Source organism: Lepidochelys kempii, chromosome 5 (genome assembly GCF_965140265.1).
Source record: "Lepidochelys kempii isolate rLepKem1 chromosome 5, rLepKem1.hap2, whole genome shotgun sequence".
In the NCBI taxonomy this organism is placed as follows: Eukaryota; Metazoa; Chordata; order Testudines; family Cheloniidae; genus Lepidochelys; species Lepidochelys kempii.
The window spans coordinates 114,867,810-114,883,386 of NC_133260.1; the positions used below are offsets into that span (position 1 = coordinate 114,867,810).

At 41.6% G+C, this 15,577-nt stretch overlaps 1 protein-coding gene across 15 annotated transcripts in view; it reads right to left on the reverse strand.

The window, feature by feature from the left end:
* Positions 1 to 15,577, reverse strand: part of ELAVL2 (ELAV like RNA binding protein 2) — a 161,473-nt gene that overhangs the window by 120,666 nt on the left and 25,230 nt on the right. For 2 of the 15 annotated variants that reach the window (XM_073345528.1, XM_073345524.1), the window contains exon 1: positions 9,509 to 9,529. The exons of the other annotated variants lie outside the window; for them this stretch is intronic. The gene's annotated coding sequence lies outside the window, so the exon portion shown is untranslated. Of the gene's footprint in view, positions 1 to 9,508; positions 9,530 to 15,577 lie in introns of those variants that run through there. 15 annotated transcript variants of the gene reach the window in all.

Here is a 15,577-nt window from a genome sequence, read left to right on the forward strand (position 1 = left end):
GAGGAGATTTCTAGGAGATGAACAGTGGTAATTCTGAGATCATGTTTACTAAGACCACTAATTACATCCTTCAAGCCAGTGTGGTGCTACAAGAATTACAGAAGCCATTGGATTCCTGGATTTTCTGCATAATCTTACACAGAAGTAGGAACAGCAGAAGGCATATAACAGGTTCTCTGGTCTGGGCAAGTGTCTCTGTTGCCACCATTCCATGAACTGGTACAGCATTTGGCCGTTTTGTGCCTGAAAACAGATCTATTGACTTGTCAAATGTTCTGGTTATGTGCGCAAAACATCTGTGAATTCCCTGGTCTGCTTTGCCAATCCACTATGTGGTTTTGCAACTTTGATGCATACTATACAGAACAGGTTCTTCTTTATCAGTGTCAATAGGACCCACACCACAAAGGAAAGAGTGGCCCAGTCGCTTTTGCGAACAAAGCCTGCCATAACCGGGACATATCTCTTTGATGTTGAAGGTATTGATAGGCCCTTTAATACACTGCAGTTCTAACCAGTTGTTGCTGAGTCTTCGGTACAAAGAGGTCTCAAATGCGGTGATACTCCAAATGGGATCATCATCCTTTCTTGATTGTTTATGTTAGGATGATCTATCTGGTTCTAAGATTTTCAGACCATCCTATGATCCGTCTCATCTACCACTAAAATGATCTGAACGCTTCATTTTTGGTTGGTCATAACAGCAAGCTAGGGGGCATAAGTAAAGGGGGAAAAAGAAAAATTCAGTGGGCAGAAACTCCAGAGACATCTGAAATTATCTGTACAGGAAGGCCTCATTACCAAGAGGCTCAGGAGGGAATGGATTGTGCGTTCTGAAGAAATCATATGGCTTTTGTCAGCTTCCGTTTTCATTCTGAAGATATGAACTCTTTACCTGCACCCAAATATGAATTATTCTTTGACAGCTATGAACAAAGTCTTTATCATAAAGTCATGCACTTGAAGTACATGTATTGCTGACTGCCCATGTGTCCACTTGGACCTTGTTTTTGATTGGTGCCTGGATCAGAAGGTCCTCTACAAAAAAAGCACAGATACGGACCTCTTTGCTGAAGAACAGCAAATAGCAGCCCACAGACCTCATGAAACACAAAATGGTAAGGATAGGTACTGGAAATGGTGCTGATCATAAGTGAAGTGAAGAAAAACTGTTGTAAGTCTCCATATCGTCCATCCCACCTCCATGTCTGTCAGAGGGGGAAGGCCCCCTTGGGCCACTGCCCAATATGGAATTTCAGCTTTTGCAGTCCTTCTGATCCAGAACTGCACAGCTCCCTCCTGATCTCCTTGGCATCAGAGCAGGAGACAACATACGCCCCTGAGGTCTATGTAAAAAAAAAGGGGTTATAGCTTTCCTTACATTGATGTTTTATTTACTTTAAGTAAGCACACATTTAGATACTGGGGATAAGATAAACAGAGACCTATGTATTCCATTTACAGGTGAGTCGCATCATACACGCACTTAAACGCAAATTCAACTATACGCGCTCGGCAAAGAAAAACAAGATATCTGTAAATAGTGTGGGAGATTCCACCCACCATTCCATGCAATAAGCGTATGCCCCAGAGTAAGCGTGAGACAGGAGACATGAATCTGTTTCCCTCAGTCAGTCTCAGTTCCTGCATGCCTCTCATAGCGTGAGCATCTCGCCGTGCTGATTGTGATTCTAGGGTTTAAAGATACGTATTTTTCACACGTGGCCCCTAAACACAAGCCAACTACTTCATCTGGTGCTCAACCGAAGAAACAGCAATCTGTTCCAACGCTGGAGGAAAAACTGGCTGTGTTGGACTTATTGAGAGACGGTACATCGGTCTCCAACATGGCACATAAATATGGCAGCAACGAATCTAGCATCTGTGGCAACAAGATTCAAGAGAGAAATTTGTCAAGCCATGGCATCAACTGCTCCAATAACTGCTAAGGTGATGAGCCAGGTGTGTGATAAGACTTTAGTGAAGACTGAAAAGGCATTAAACTTATGGCTGGAAGACATGAGCCGTAAACGTGTGCCTATCAATGGCAACACATTGCAAGAAAAGACTCTTAGCCTCTACATGCTGTAGAAACTTCCTACCGAAGAGGGACAGGCTTCTGATGAGAGGGAATTCAAAGCCAGCCAAGGTTGGCTTAACAGTTTTAGGAACCGTTTCAACCTCAAAAACTTGAAGACTACTGGTGAAGCTGCAATGAAGAGGCAGCAAAAACCTACCCTGAACAATTAAAGAAAATCATAGAAGAAAAGGGCTATCTTCCGGAACAAGTTTTTAAATGTTGACGAGACTGGGATCTTATGGAAAAAAATGCCCAACCACACTTACATTTCGAAATCAGAAAGACAAGCCCCTGGCTTCAAAGCAGCTAAAGACTGTTGTTTTGTGGCAATGCGGCTGGGCATTTAATAAAGCTGGGCTTGCTCTACAGGGCTGCAAGAACAAAAGTCTAAAAGGCAAGAACAAAAGTCTCCTGCCTGTGTTCTGGCAATCAAATAAAAAGGCTTGGGTGACAGCAGCATTATTTCTGGATTGGTTCCAGAAGTGTTTCATTCAGGAGGTCAAGCGGTACCTCGAAGAGAAAGGACTTGACTAAAAGTGTTGTTGATCATAGACAATGCTGCTAGCCACCCTGCAGCACTCCAGTTTGCGCATAACGACGTTGAAGTAGTTTTTCTCCCCCCCCCCCCCCCCCCGCATACTACCTCCATCCTCTCGACCAAGGCGCGATTCGCTGTTTCAAGGCCACGTACATGAGGCTTACATTCTCATGGATACGTAGCACTATGGATGCTGATCCCAATCTTAACGTGATGGAGTGTTGGAAGTCCTTCAACATTGCCGACTGCATCACTTATATTAAGCAGGCAATCAAGCCTGAAACAGTCAATGCACGCTGGTGAAACCTATGGAAAGAATGTGTGAATGATTTTAAAGGGTTTCCCGACCATTGACAAAGAAGTGAAACACATTGTTCAGGTGGCCAGGCAAGTGGGTGCTGATGGCTTTATCAACATCCTTGAGGAAGAAATTGAAGAATTAATTGAGAGCTAGAGAGAAACATTGATTAACAAAGAGTTAGAAGAACTGATAAAATCATCTACAGAAGACGAAGATGACGATGACAAACAGGAAGAGCCAGCAAGCTGGAATCTTCATAAATTTGCTGAAGTGTTCCAAGCAGCGAAACACTTTAATGATTTAATTTCAGAATACGATCCCTCTATGGAACAAAGCCTTGAAATCACACGTAGTATTACAGACTATTTGAGACTGTAACAAGAAATGTCTCGAGCTGCTCAAACAGTGACAGTTGCCGATCACCATGTTTTTCAAGGAAAACCAACCAGCAGTAGACGAGCCTACACAATCAACTTCGAGCTAAACCAGAGTCAACCACTTCGTCTACGACTCCCTCTCCATCACCCAAGCTCTCTGACACCTCTGTCTCCTGGATCGACATCAAGCCCTGATGACCCCCTGTAATCACCCCTCTGTAATTAAGAACACAGTACTGTAAAGTTATATTTTGCATATGCACTCTATTATATACTGTACATATTACTGTACAGGGTTGTATACACAAAACCATGTACAGTATACTGTACTTTATGGGCGATTTAATGGATTTTCAAGGGTAATATTGACTATAAACGATTTTCGCCTTACACGCTGACTTTAGAGCTTTACCCCGCTTAAGACGCAACTCCACTGTAATTGTACTAGATAAGCATCTCATGACCCTGCCTGTTACCTATTTGATGAAAAGGAGCCTGCAACCCAGTTGAGACTCCAATTCTGAGCGAGTGTACTGATGATATGCTGTTTGATGGTGAGACTTCCAAAGAAGTCTCCCTGGAATAGTTTTCCCCTTAGTAGTTCCATCTTGCTCTGCTGTGTTGGTACCATATTGCTCACAGAACAGCCCCAGACGGATTGCTTCACCTTGTAGTTTGGCTTGGAACCTTGTATACAGTCTCGTAGATAGTAGGATTTAGTTCAGTTCCCTCCAAGACTCCAGCCATCAGTTTTCCAAAGGTTTACTTCAAGTATATTCTGAGGCTGCTAGGAGCTGCTTTGTTTGAATGGCTGCTTTCCAGAAACACAGCCACTTCTATGCCTGGCTCACTGATCAAAGCTATGGCTGAGAAAAAAGCCATCTAGAGAGACATCTGGGACAAAACAAGGCAGCCAGGGTTATCTAAAGGCTTACTCACAGCCCACAAGACTTTCCCATACTTGGTAGGAAGTTGGACAAAGTCTGCCCATGAAAGGATTAGTTAAGTGAAGTAAGTGAATGCAGCAGAAGGAACCCTTTGCAAGCAAGTTGCCTCCTAGGTCCTCCTTTACATACATAAGAACAGCCATACTGGGTCAGACCAGAGGTCCATCCAGCCCAGTACCCTGCCTTCTGACAGTGGCCAATGCCAGGTGCTTCAGAGGGAATCCATGAATCCACTTGACTGTATTGTGACTCTAATGAGATACAAGTCCATCAGCAGTCCAATAAGCCATCCTTTGTCACACTATGCCTGGGTTTTCTGGGCCATCTTATGGCTGAGTATTCCTAAAGGAACAGGCTTCTCTGCATTATTCTCCTGTCCCGCCTATCCTGACAACTGTCATTCCTCCCAGGAGAAAGAATCCAAGCTCTTGTTTCAGTTTTGACTTTTTTTAAAAAGTGAAATCCAAGGTGTATTCAAGTGCTTGGGTTGCACTTGATTCCAGCTGAATAAGACTCTGAAACAAGTACTGTGGATAGGATCCCTGGATTGGGTCAGAGTTAGAAAGATTGATTGTGATCTTGAGAGGGATGGGGCTTTTCTTTTTGCCCTCTTCTTCTGGAAGCAGCAAGGTTCCCACCCTTTTCTATGGCTTTTACATTAACCCTCCTCTATCCCTAATCAGCTAAGAATACAGATCGCGGAGACAGACCTGATGAATTCACTGAACAGCTAGGAGTGTTTACCTCCATGGAAAATGTACCTTCACTTCCTACAAGAGGCTGCTGCTTCTGCTTCTTCGGTGCCCCCATCAAGTCAGAGGCAAGCCCCTGATCCCTGTGCAGGGTATCAGACTCCCAAGAAGTCCCTAATGGAACTTTAAGTCAGATGGATTAAGGAAGAGGGTGACCTAGAGGCAACCAGAGTATGTCAGACCCGGTGGATGGGGGAAGATTCCCCATAAAGGAGCATATGGTTAAACCTCTGCTAACAGGGCATAAGAGACATGGGCTGCTGGTCAAGGGAATAGGGCTTGAGAGTCCTTTAGAGCTATATCAATAGTCCACTGATCATTTGTTTCTCTCTCTGTTCTCCTTCCACGGCTTTGTATTGGGAGGTGGAGGGGACCTGCTGAAGCCAGTCACCAGGCAGTCATCATTAGTAGGGCCCTACCAAATTCATGCCCATGAAAATCACATTGCAGACCGTGAAATCTGGTCTTGAAATCTGTATAGTATAGGGTAAAATCATACATGTGGGAGACCAGCGTTTCTCAAATTGGGGGTCCTGACCCAAAAGGGAATTGCAGATGGGCTGCAGTATTGCCACCCTTACTTCTGCACTGCTATCTTCAGAACTGGGTGGACAGAGAGCAGCGGCTGCTGGCCAGGCACCTTGCTCTGAAGGCAGCACCCTGCCAGCAGCAGCACAGAAGTAAGGGTGGCAATTCCATACCAGGCCATCCTTACTTCTGCGCAGCTGCTGGTGGCGGTTCTGCCTTCAGTCGGTTCCCAACCAGCAGCTGCCACTCTCCAGCTCAAGGCAGCACCTTTAATACACTGCAGCAGAGAACTAAGGATAGCTGTACCACAATCCCCCCTGCAATAACCTTATGACACCTCCCAACTCCTTTTTTTGGGTCAGGACCCCTACAATTACAACAGATTTAAATTGCTGAAATCATGAAATTTATGATTTTTTTCAATCCTATGACCCGTGAAATTGACCAAAATGGACTGTGAATTTGGTAGGGCCCTAATCATTAGCCTTTTTTGTCTTTGGGCAACTACACTTGATTACCCCTTCCCTCTACTCCACTTGCCACATGCCTAGTTCAGTTTTCTCCTGGCTCATGGAAGAGCGGTGCAATCCCTCCCTGAGCTAGGTCAAATTGTGGGGGGATTCCCCAGTCACAGACATACCAAAGCTCACTATTTAGGGATATAGGTAAATGCTCTTTATTTTTCTTCACTGCTTGTTTGCCCATACTGGGGATCAAGCAGGGACATGCCCATCTTGTGCTGGTGGAATGCCTCTGTAGGAAGCGAGAATCCAAAACTGAAGTCATACAGCCCCACAAGACAGTTTAAAAAAAAATATCAGCACAGATCCAGCCAGATTAAAACATAATCGGAAAAGATATTTTACACTTAGGCTGTATTTTACTTTAGAAAAAAACTTAAATCCAAGAGTCAGAAAATGCTTTGCAGTAGGCCTGCCCACCTCACTCGCAGCTGCAGAGGCAGAATAGAATTGTCAGGTTCTTCAGGAGCAGGGATGTACCCATAAACCAAAACCGACAAACTGAGTTCTGTATCAAAGCTGCAAACAGACTAGATTCACTGCAGGAGGATAAAAGAAAAGTTTATATGCCCTCAAAAAGTGTCAAAAAACAAAGCAGGGACATGGCTCTCTCACAAAACTCTCCAGTGAAAGTTCTCTCATTAGATCACCCATGTTGAATCACTATATCAGATATTTTCATTTGTTTGCTGGATTAAGTATTGCAGTTTCCTGCAAGCATAGTAGTGGTCAGAAACTCCAGTATGTATTCCCCAATTCCCTTTTTAATAAGCCCTTTTATAAGTCAATGTATAACTTCATTTCATAAGAGCTTTTCTTTAAAAAAAAAAGTTCAATCCACAGAAATAACACCATGCATGACAGACTAAAACATCTACCATCTTTCCTTGCATTTAAATGCAGAGTTACTAGCACTTTAAGCCACACTTCTTTACAAATAAATAAATAAATTAAATAAAATTTCTTCTGGAAAAGAAGAGGGTTGGACACTATTTTCAGCACACAAGCCCTGCCTTTCTTATTTGTATCATTACTCTGGACAGTGTTCAGAAGTTCAGCACCAGTGCTAGCTTTTGAATCTAATGTACAGACAAGTTTATTGAAATTAATTTCCTATGCTGTTGTGCATTGAGACTTAGATCATGGGCTGAGGTTAAGCCAATTAATAAGAGTATATAACAAGCGTCAGAATGACATTTACAGGGGACACCTATGAAGCCAGAACTGAAATACAAACTACAATATCTAAGGCCATGTCTACATCCAGCAGTTGTTGCAGTTTAACTGAAGGTATGATTTTGGGGGGGGGGGGAAGAGGAGGAATCCGCATAGTTAAAGTGGTGCAAGCCACTGTATAGTCACACTTTAGTTTCAACCTATTTCTTGTCAATTTAAATTAACCTGAAATAAGTCTAGTTTTCACTGAAGTAAGTGTCCACAGCTTTTTGCACCAGTTTAACTAAAAGGATAAGCTTTTAAAAGTCACTCCTTTAAACCAGTGCAACTTTTCAGGTAGAAAAGCCCTCACACATTAGAGGGGAAAAGGAGATTTACATAGGGGCCGCCAACCCTATTAGCTGAGTCAGAGGTTTACTAACTGGTCACTAGTTTTTAGTGTTAACACCTGAGCAACCAATGGCAATCTCACTAAATTTAGGTACATAATGATTTTGGCGAAACAGATTATGTTCAGCCAAAGGGTACAAAAAGATTAATTTATATTTTTGCTTTTACTTATGAAACGCTGAAATTGCAGTTAATTTAAAAAAAAAAAGTCAGAAAATGGGAAAGGTTCCTATAGCAACATTAACTCATTTTCGGTTTCTGTTGTCCTTGAATATGATGCTTAATGCATTTGTTTGTTCTGTTCAATTTATACCACAGATACACAAGTGCAATAGGGCCTAGTTAACATTACATTCCTAAAGCAAACGTTCCTGTTTCTCAGCTTCAATTTTTAAACTGTGCAACCTTGATATTGCATTACAGTTCTGTGCATTTAATTTGTTTAGAGAGAGTCAGAGGCGGTTGCCCAAGCTGAATGTTAGCATCTAAATATTCACAAAGACGAATGGGGTGAGGAGATGGTAGTTCACATTGCTGCCATTGCATAGTTCTCTACAGCACCTGGACACAACAAACAGCACCTCTATTCTCTCTGAAACAGCCATATCTTTAAAATGGATTTCATTTTTAAGTGAAAGCTTAAAACACGTGGATTGTAGGGGGGAAAAAAAGGTGGCAAACCCCACAAGAGATGCAGAATACACTTTTATTCCCATTTTCTTGTTCCTGTTAAGGAAACGTTTTTGGTGGGGGAGAGAGGACGACTATCTATATTGCCTCTTCTACACAAACGGACCTAGAAGCAGCCACAATCCTCTGCATTTTAGGCTGGGCAGAAAGCCTGCAGCTTTGTTACAAAGGAGACTTCAATATCTTTGATCTTCAGTAGAGCTACTGAGCAAACTCAAACAATTTCAGATGCTTAATAGCTTTATTAACCAACTAATTCCCCTCTTGCCCACCAAGATCTTACCTTGGAGTAAATCGATGACCAAGTACTATTTACATGCCAAATTTCACAGTTTAGCCATTTGAGCTGTACATACTACAGATTTTTCAATAAAAATATTCCCCTCACCTTACATAGTTCAAAAATAAAGTCACTGAAGGACGTATGCCTCAAAGTTGACACTTTGGCCAGATCAGGTATGCAATATTTCACCCAAAAGTTTGGTTCTGATTTTTTAGCTATCTAAGGATATGAGCAAATGGGGGGGGGCGCGGAGGGGGAGAGAAGAGAAAGAATTTAAACTGATTTAGAATCTAAACTGCAAGTGATTGCCACACACTCAGTTACCATATATGGTTTTTCTAGCAGTTATGAGCATGCAAGAGTCCTCCATTTAGGGGACAGAATGGAAAGTATAAACCAGCCTGCAGAATATGCTGGCTAGAGGGACATCCACCTTTTAAAAAAAAAAATATATAGTTTTGAAGATTTTTTTAGCCTAATACTACTACTACAAACTAAGGGTATGTCTTCACTACCCGCCGGATAAGCAGGCGGCAATCAATCCAGCGGGGATCAATTTATCGTGTCTAGTCTAGAAGCAATAAATCGACCCCTGAGCACTGTCCCGTCGACTCCTGTACTCCAGCGCCACAAGAGGCGCAGGAAGAGTTGACGGGGGAGTGGCAGCAGTCGACTCACCGTGGTGGAGACACCGCGGTAAATCGATCTAAGTACGTCGACTTCAGCTACGTTATTCATGTAGCTGAAGTTGCTTAACTTAGATCGATTCGCCCCCCCCCCCCCCCAGGGTAGACCAGGGCCATGAATCTTATTCTAATTGTTGTTTGATATCAAGTGCAGGTTGTTAACTCAAACTGTTAATTTTAAGACATTGACAATTCCTTGATAAAAAAAACTGATGTAAGCAATAGTGTTTGCTGCTTACCTTTAACTAGTTATGTTTGCTGATTCAAGATTGGAGATGAAAGGTAGATCTAAAAAAGCAAGTAAATCCCAAGCTCTTGCTCTGCCTTGAAACTGGATTGGTGCATATGAAATTTAATGCTAATGAATGAACAGAAACAGAGGTCACAACATTAGTTTTTGGGCATTTCAAGAGGGCACACAAAATGGATTACACTGAAATGAGAAAAATCCTGCTACAGAACGAGGCATGAATCTACTGAAAATACCCGTTACTATACAAAACCCTGCTATATTACTAGTTGCTATGTATACACAGATGTACTGCAACCATTCAGGAGACTAATTATTTCCTACCAATTCTCTCTCTCTAGCCACAAGGACTGTCAGAATTTCAGCCTCTTCTTCTGCCACCCACTCTATCACATTCTCCTTGAACAAGAGCAGAGCTCCAAGGCAGCATGACTTCTGCCTCACCACCCTCCCAACAGTTGCTGTTCTGCCAGTGGGTCAGATGGAGCGCTGTCTCATTGAGCTTAATGATTTTTGCAGTCAGACTTATTCGCATCCAACTAGTTCCACAAGCCATTCAAAGCTCTTTAACATTCAGTTCGTTCGTTCTTCAAAGTGAAGGCGTAATACAGCGATACCAGCTACAGTACCCCAAACAGTAGCACACAATTGAACATGGCCTGCAGCCGCACTTCAGGGGCGGTGCCTGCAGGTGAATAAACAGTCCAATAGCCAAAGTAGAGTACAAAGGGCCATTTTCACAAATGCCCTTAAACAACAAAGGACACACACAGCTGAGAAGTACCTCAACGCACCACCTAAATTTTGACCTTGGAAACACCCACATTTCCTCCTACTCCATGGTATTAAGTTAAAAACAAAAACCTAAACAGTTTGGGCAGGGCTCAGAAACGGCTACCAGGGGTGTCTGCTCTTCAGAATTTCAGCATACATATAAAAAAACCCTCTAGCTGTTGTTGTTGTGAAGACAGACTCAGAAAGGTGAGCCAAATGCAATGGATGCAGAAAGTGTCTGCAGAAAGAACCATAGCTGAGAGTTGTGAATGGCCCCATTCATCTCAGTGGGAAGTTAACCAGATACGTAGTGATCACAATTTTAAATGTCAGCAATTTCTTTATGCAATGAAGAAGAAAGAGGGTCCTAGATCTGCACAATTTACTGACTGATGTCATTTTGATGCCACCAGTGAGCAGTGTACAAGAGATACAAGTACTTCACTGCCAAATCAAGAGGGTGGCAAGCCCAGGAGACTAGCCAAGCTATAGGACATGTTTATGCCTCTCCAAGTTTATTTTAAGCATATGCACAACCTACTGTGAGCAGCACCCCATTCTAGAAGCCATAGGTTGAGCTTGTTTTGTGTAGTCTGGAAGACCACCACCATGTTCCCCCATTCCACACCAATCTGGCCCCTAAACTAGATATGGAGATTGATGATCACTGAAGAGTTCTGCTTTCACGTGATACCTCTCAGAGATGAGCAACAAAGAAATTCAAAAATGCAGGTTCTAAGGTCAGCTGTTAACCTTAAGTACATTATGGAAAAGCCACTTTAGACGTGGCTCACTGCTCTTAACTATAGTTTGAGGCACTAAACACAATACACTGCATATGTTTCTGTTTCTCGCATATATTTTTAAAAAGATAACCAGCAGAGACTATTCACAGGAGGCAGAGGATGCTATTTGCAAGACTTGAACAATTTATTGGACACTTCACTAGCCAAAGCAACAAGACAGTGTTCTCCTTTTCCTCTCCCCCGCAAAATACCTTGCAGTAAGTATTGTGTACTCTATTTAACAACTGAAATTTCCCACTTTTATTTTTTAAAAAACGAAGATGAAGCTTCATCTAATATTTGCAGTACTATTAAACCAGCCCTACTAACTACATCTCTCCCCATAACAGTTTAACTTAAATATTCCAGCAAACAGGCAAAAGCAATTTCATTCCACACACAAAAAAAATCCACTGTGAAAACTTGGTTAGTCAAGGAAAACGGTTTGGGCTAAAACAAACAAAATCTACACTGAATAATTCTAAAGGAAAGCAGATAACATCGTGGCAATTAGGGCCTGAAGTACTAAGATGTAATAGGCCAGGATGGCTTGAACAGCCTTTCCTAATCCTGCTTGAAATGCTTTTCAAGCATTCAGTTTTAAATTATCCCAATTTTTGATTGTGTATTAAATATTCAGGATACTGTCCCACACACATTTCAGATTAAGCATTGGCTATTCAGTAACTGTGTAATATATAGAAGTAATAAAAGCCTATTTAACATGACACTAAAGGGGAAAAAAGGGGGGGGAGGGGGGAAGAAGAGGAGACATCAGCCAGTTAACTGCAGTTCTCAACAGCACTAATCTGAACTGACCAAAAATGTAGCGGTAACTCAAACTCAAGGCAGCCATTTGGAGGACAACCGCAATTTTATTGGTTTCCAAAATACAGATGTTTTTACAGAAAAGCAAGACATGCCGGCATTTTTTATTATATACACATATATGACCCAGGACTCAGAAGAAGTTTAAAAAAAAATTGGCAGGCTGTTTTAATTAAATGCTGATTAAAAAACTGTGCTAGCTTATAGGATAGACGATTTTTAGATCTTTAAAGTGGTGTTGGTTGGTCAAGATACTTCCCTCCCCCAACTCCAGAGAAGGCCCTAACGGTGTTTATTGCCTTTTCTTTTCAGCCAAGCAATACAAAAGCTAGAAGAGTAAGAAGTACTTCTTAACCCTGAAGAAGCAGAGAAGTTCTTAGAAAAGCCGTCCGCTTGTAGACACCCAGAACTAGCACTAGGCATAAAGAGACTAAGCAACTGCTTAAGTGAATAGGGGGCCCCTTGAGCTGCTCAGGCCCTTATTAGGTGTTGCGGGAAAGGGGGCAAAAATATTCCTGCTTAGCACCCCAAATGGGCTAGCCCTGCCTCTACGGACACCTGAGATTTACAAACCTTCTGCTGGGTAGCAGCAACACTGAACCCAGTGAGAGAAAATTAAATCTCCATTCTGTTTTAGAGCGGACTTGCAAAGAAAAGCATTGGGTTTATGGTTATTTTGTTGGTGTTTCTGCCTGAATTATAAAGGCAATGAGATTCTGAATAATTAATATTACACACACAACATTCAGGTCTGTCTACAGTGTTTCCTGAAAGACTACAGAACATGGGAGAGCTAGTAGCATACCACATGATAATTGAACCAGTGAAACCTTAGACTCTGTCTGAGGCTACTCTCCCATCTTTGATCCAGAACTGGTACAGCTGCAACAGTGGAATCACTCATTCAGAGCAGGTGCAGGCAGACCTATTATGTCAGAAGGAGGAGGGAGAAGAGTTAAGGAAGTTTATGGCTCCCTCAGAACCCCGCACAATTCAATTCATGGCAACTACAGTTACAGACAAGATCCAAAAATATAATACCAGTACAATTTAAGTAATAATTCCTAAAATAGTTCCAAGAGAAGTGGCCTATATGGAACATGGGTTCTATCAGCATTCATCTGGAATGTCCCATCTCAAATGCACACAACACTTCCCACCTCTCTCTGTATTGTTTACTTGTGCTGCTAGAACTCTAGACACGAATGACGCTCATCCCAAGCGATACATCCGATTGCAAGTGTTCTCATTCCGCATGGAACTACTAACCCCTTTAGGTTTTTAAAAATTTTCTAGGAGCGGTTTTTGGCATTTCTACTATAAGCAATTTAGAGTTGCTTTTTATAAGAGAAAGGGGTATGAAGCATACCCAGTCTCTATAGAGCATTTAAAAATTGATAGTCTCACCAGGACCATCTCTAAGAATGCATTTTCTTTGAAAGAGTGGGCTGGATAAGGCAAAGCAAGATAGCAAGTGTTTTCACATGGAAGTGGTAAAGGACAGAGTAGGCAGCTGTTTTCTAGATACAGCCTCTGCCAAGGTTCTACTGTAAAACCTAGGTGCAGTGGCAACACGTTAGACACCAGGATTCCCTGCAAATTGACAACAATGCCTACTGGGGTACTAGTGCAGCTTGTTCTTCAATACGGGCAGTTTTCCTGAGCCTCTACGCTGACAAGCAAAAGCCACTTCTGCACAATATTTTGCCATCAGATACTTACTACATTTTAAATGAAAACTGCAAAACCAAACAAACTTATTTCAAATTCTGTTGCAAGGCTATACTCCAGTACAATTGTCTAAACACTAAAAGCCAATTCTTCTCAGGTAAATTCAGCAGTGTAAATTCAGCACTAATCCATTAAATTGTCTAGATATATACAGATAACAGATCAGAAAAGAGGGAGTTTGATTTCCTGCTTAGGAATTGGGGACAAGGGTGTCAAAAAACCCACATATTGTTTGGTAGTCACTTTGGATGATATTGCAATTTGTTCCAATAAATTTGAGCTATCAGGAAAAGAAACCATGTTTTAAGACAACTGTTTTTCAAAGATTTGAGTGCTGAGCACTCAAGATTTTAACCTCTGCTAATGAACACATTAGAACAAAAAGTTAAATATTCCTGATGATGGGATGCATCTTTAGATGCAAATTAAATTCATTCATCAATTGTGTTTTGTTTTGCAGGGATAAATGGTGGCAAACAGTGGCAAGAGATCAAAAGCTGTTAGCCTGAATGAGAGTAAGATTTTGTCATGAGCAACCTTTCAGCATTGCAGAGATCAATAAGAAGCTTACTATTACAAGTGTAATTTCTTTTCCCCCCTTCAACTCTACCTCTGAAAGAATCCAGAGCAATTTAGAGTAGCTATGCTGATTTTGGGAAAGGAGCACAGAAAAGAAGGGGTAAGTGGAAGAGCACCGTCTTTGGATTCTGCTAGACTAAAAAGAGCGGTTCTTTTGCTTCCCATAACAGATCCATCTATTAAAATATCAATTAAGCTAACTCAGTGGAGGGGGAGGGACTTTTTCACCCTTGTCTAGACAAGTCCTTACTGAGCCAGGAACAAGGTTATGATAGGAAATATTTTAAATGCCTCCATTTTTTTTTTTTTGTAACTAATCACCCACAAGGTAAGCTAATTCATTCATAAGAAACTTAAGCTTCCCGCATACGTATAAGTCTCTTCCTACTCTGGTGGAAAATTAGCTGACTTAAAGGCAGTCATTAAATAGGACATCCCTTACTCATGACACCGTTTTATACAATTAAAAAAAAATGGTGGTGACTAAATGCCAAAAGATCACACAGTGTGAGAGGGACTCGCTTTAACTCTGCGCAACAGAATAAAACAGCATTAACAATAAACTAACATGATTAGGCCAGTAACGTGGAAAGATTTATGCAAATGCTAACTAGCATGTTCAAGACTTCAGTTACTCTGAAGACTAAAGCAATTAAAGTCTTTACTGCGCACAAAAAAAGGATCAACCATTTTGCTGGAACAGAACACACTGGAATTGAGAAGACTATCACTGTGAAGGGAAATGTCAGTTCAAGTATGGCTATAAAAGGCTTCTGAAAGGGAAAATAAAGCCTCAGTACTGTATGTACAATGTTAACATTAGAATGACCGAGTTCCCTTACAGTTTCAAGGTTATTTGCAATTAATCTAGCTTCCATTACTCCCAATGCCACATACAGCCAAAAAGACAGTTAATCTGAGACACCCATGTTGTGTATGTCAGATAAACCTCACTTCCCTTTTCGGTAGTACACTAAATCAGCAGTAGGTCTCTTCTTCCCATCTATGAGAAAACAAGCTGCAGAAAAGGTTCGGGATCTGCTTGACATCAGTCGCCCCAAACACACTTTATCTCCAAAACGTCTAGGAAAAGAGTTAAATGTTGTCTATGGGGTCTCTTTGATTTGCAACAAAGGAGGACATAAAATGCCAAATTGAAGCTGTAGTTCAAGTTCTCAACACAATGCCACTGTCACCCCCTTAACCCCCAATTTTAGATAGAGTTGATTACTAATCGTTTTCTTTGCATCCTGCCATTTTTGCCAGCACAACGCAAAGGAAGAGAAAAAAAAAAACTGAGACATAGCTGTTTTTAAAGTACTAATTTAGCATTAGGGAACAGGAGCCTCTAAACTATAACA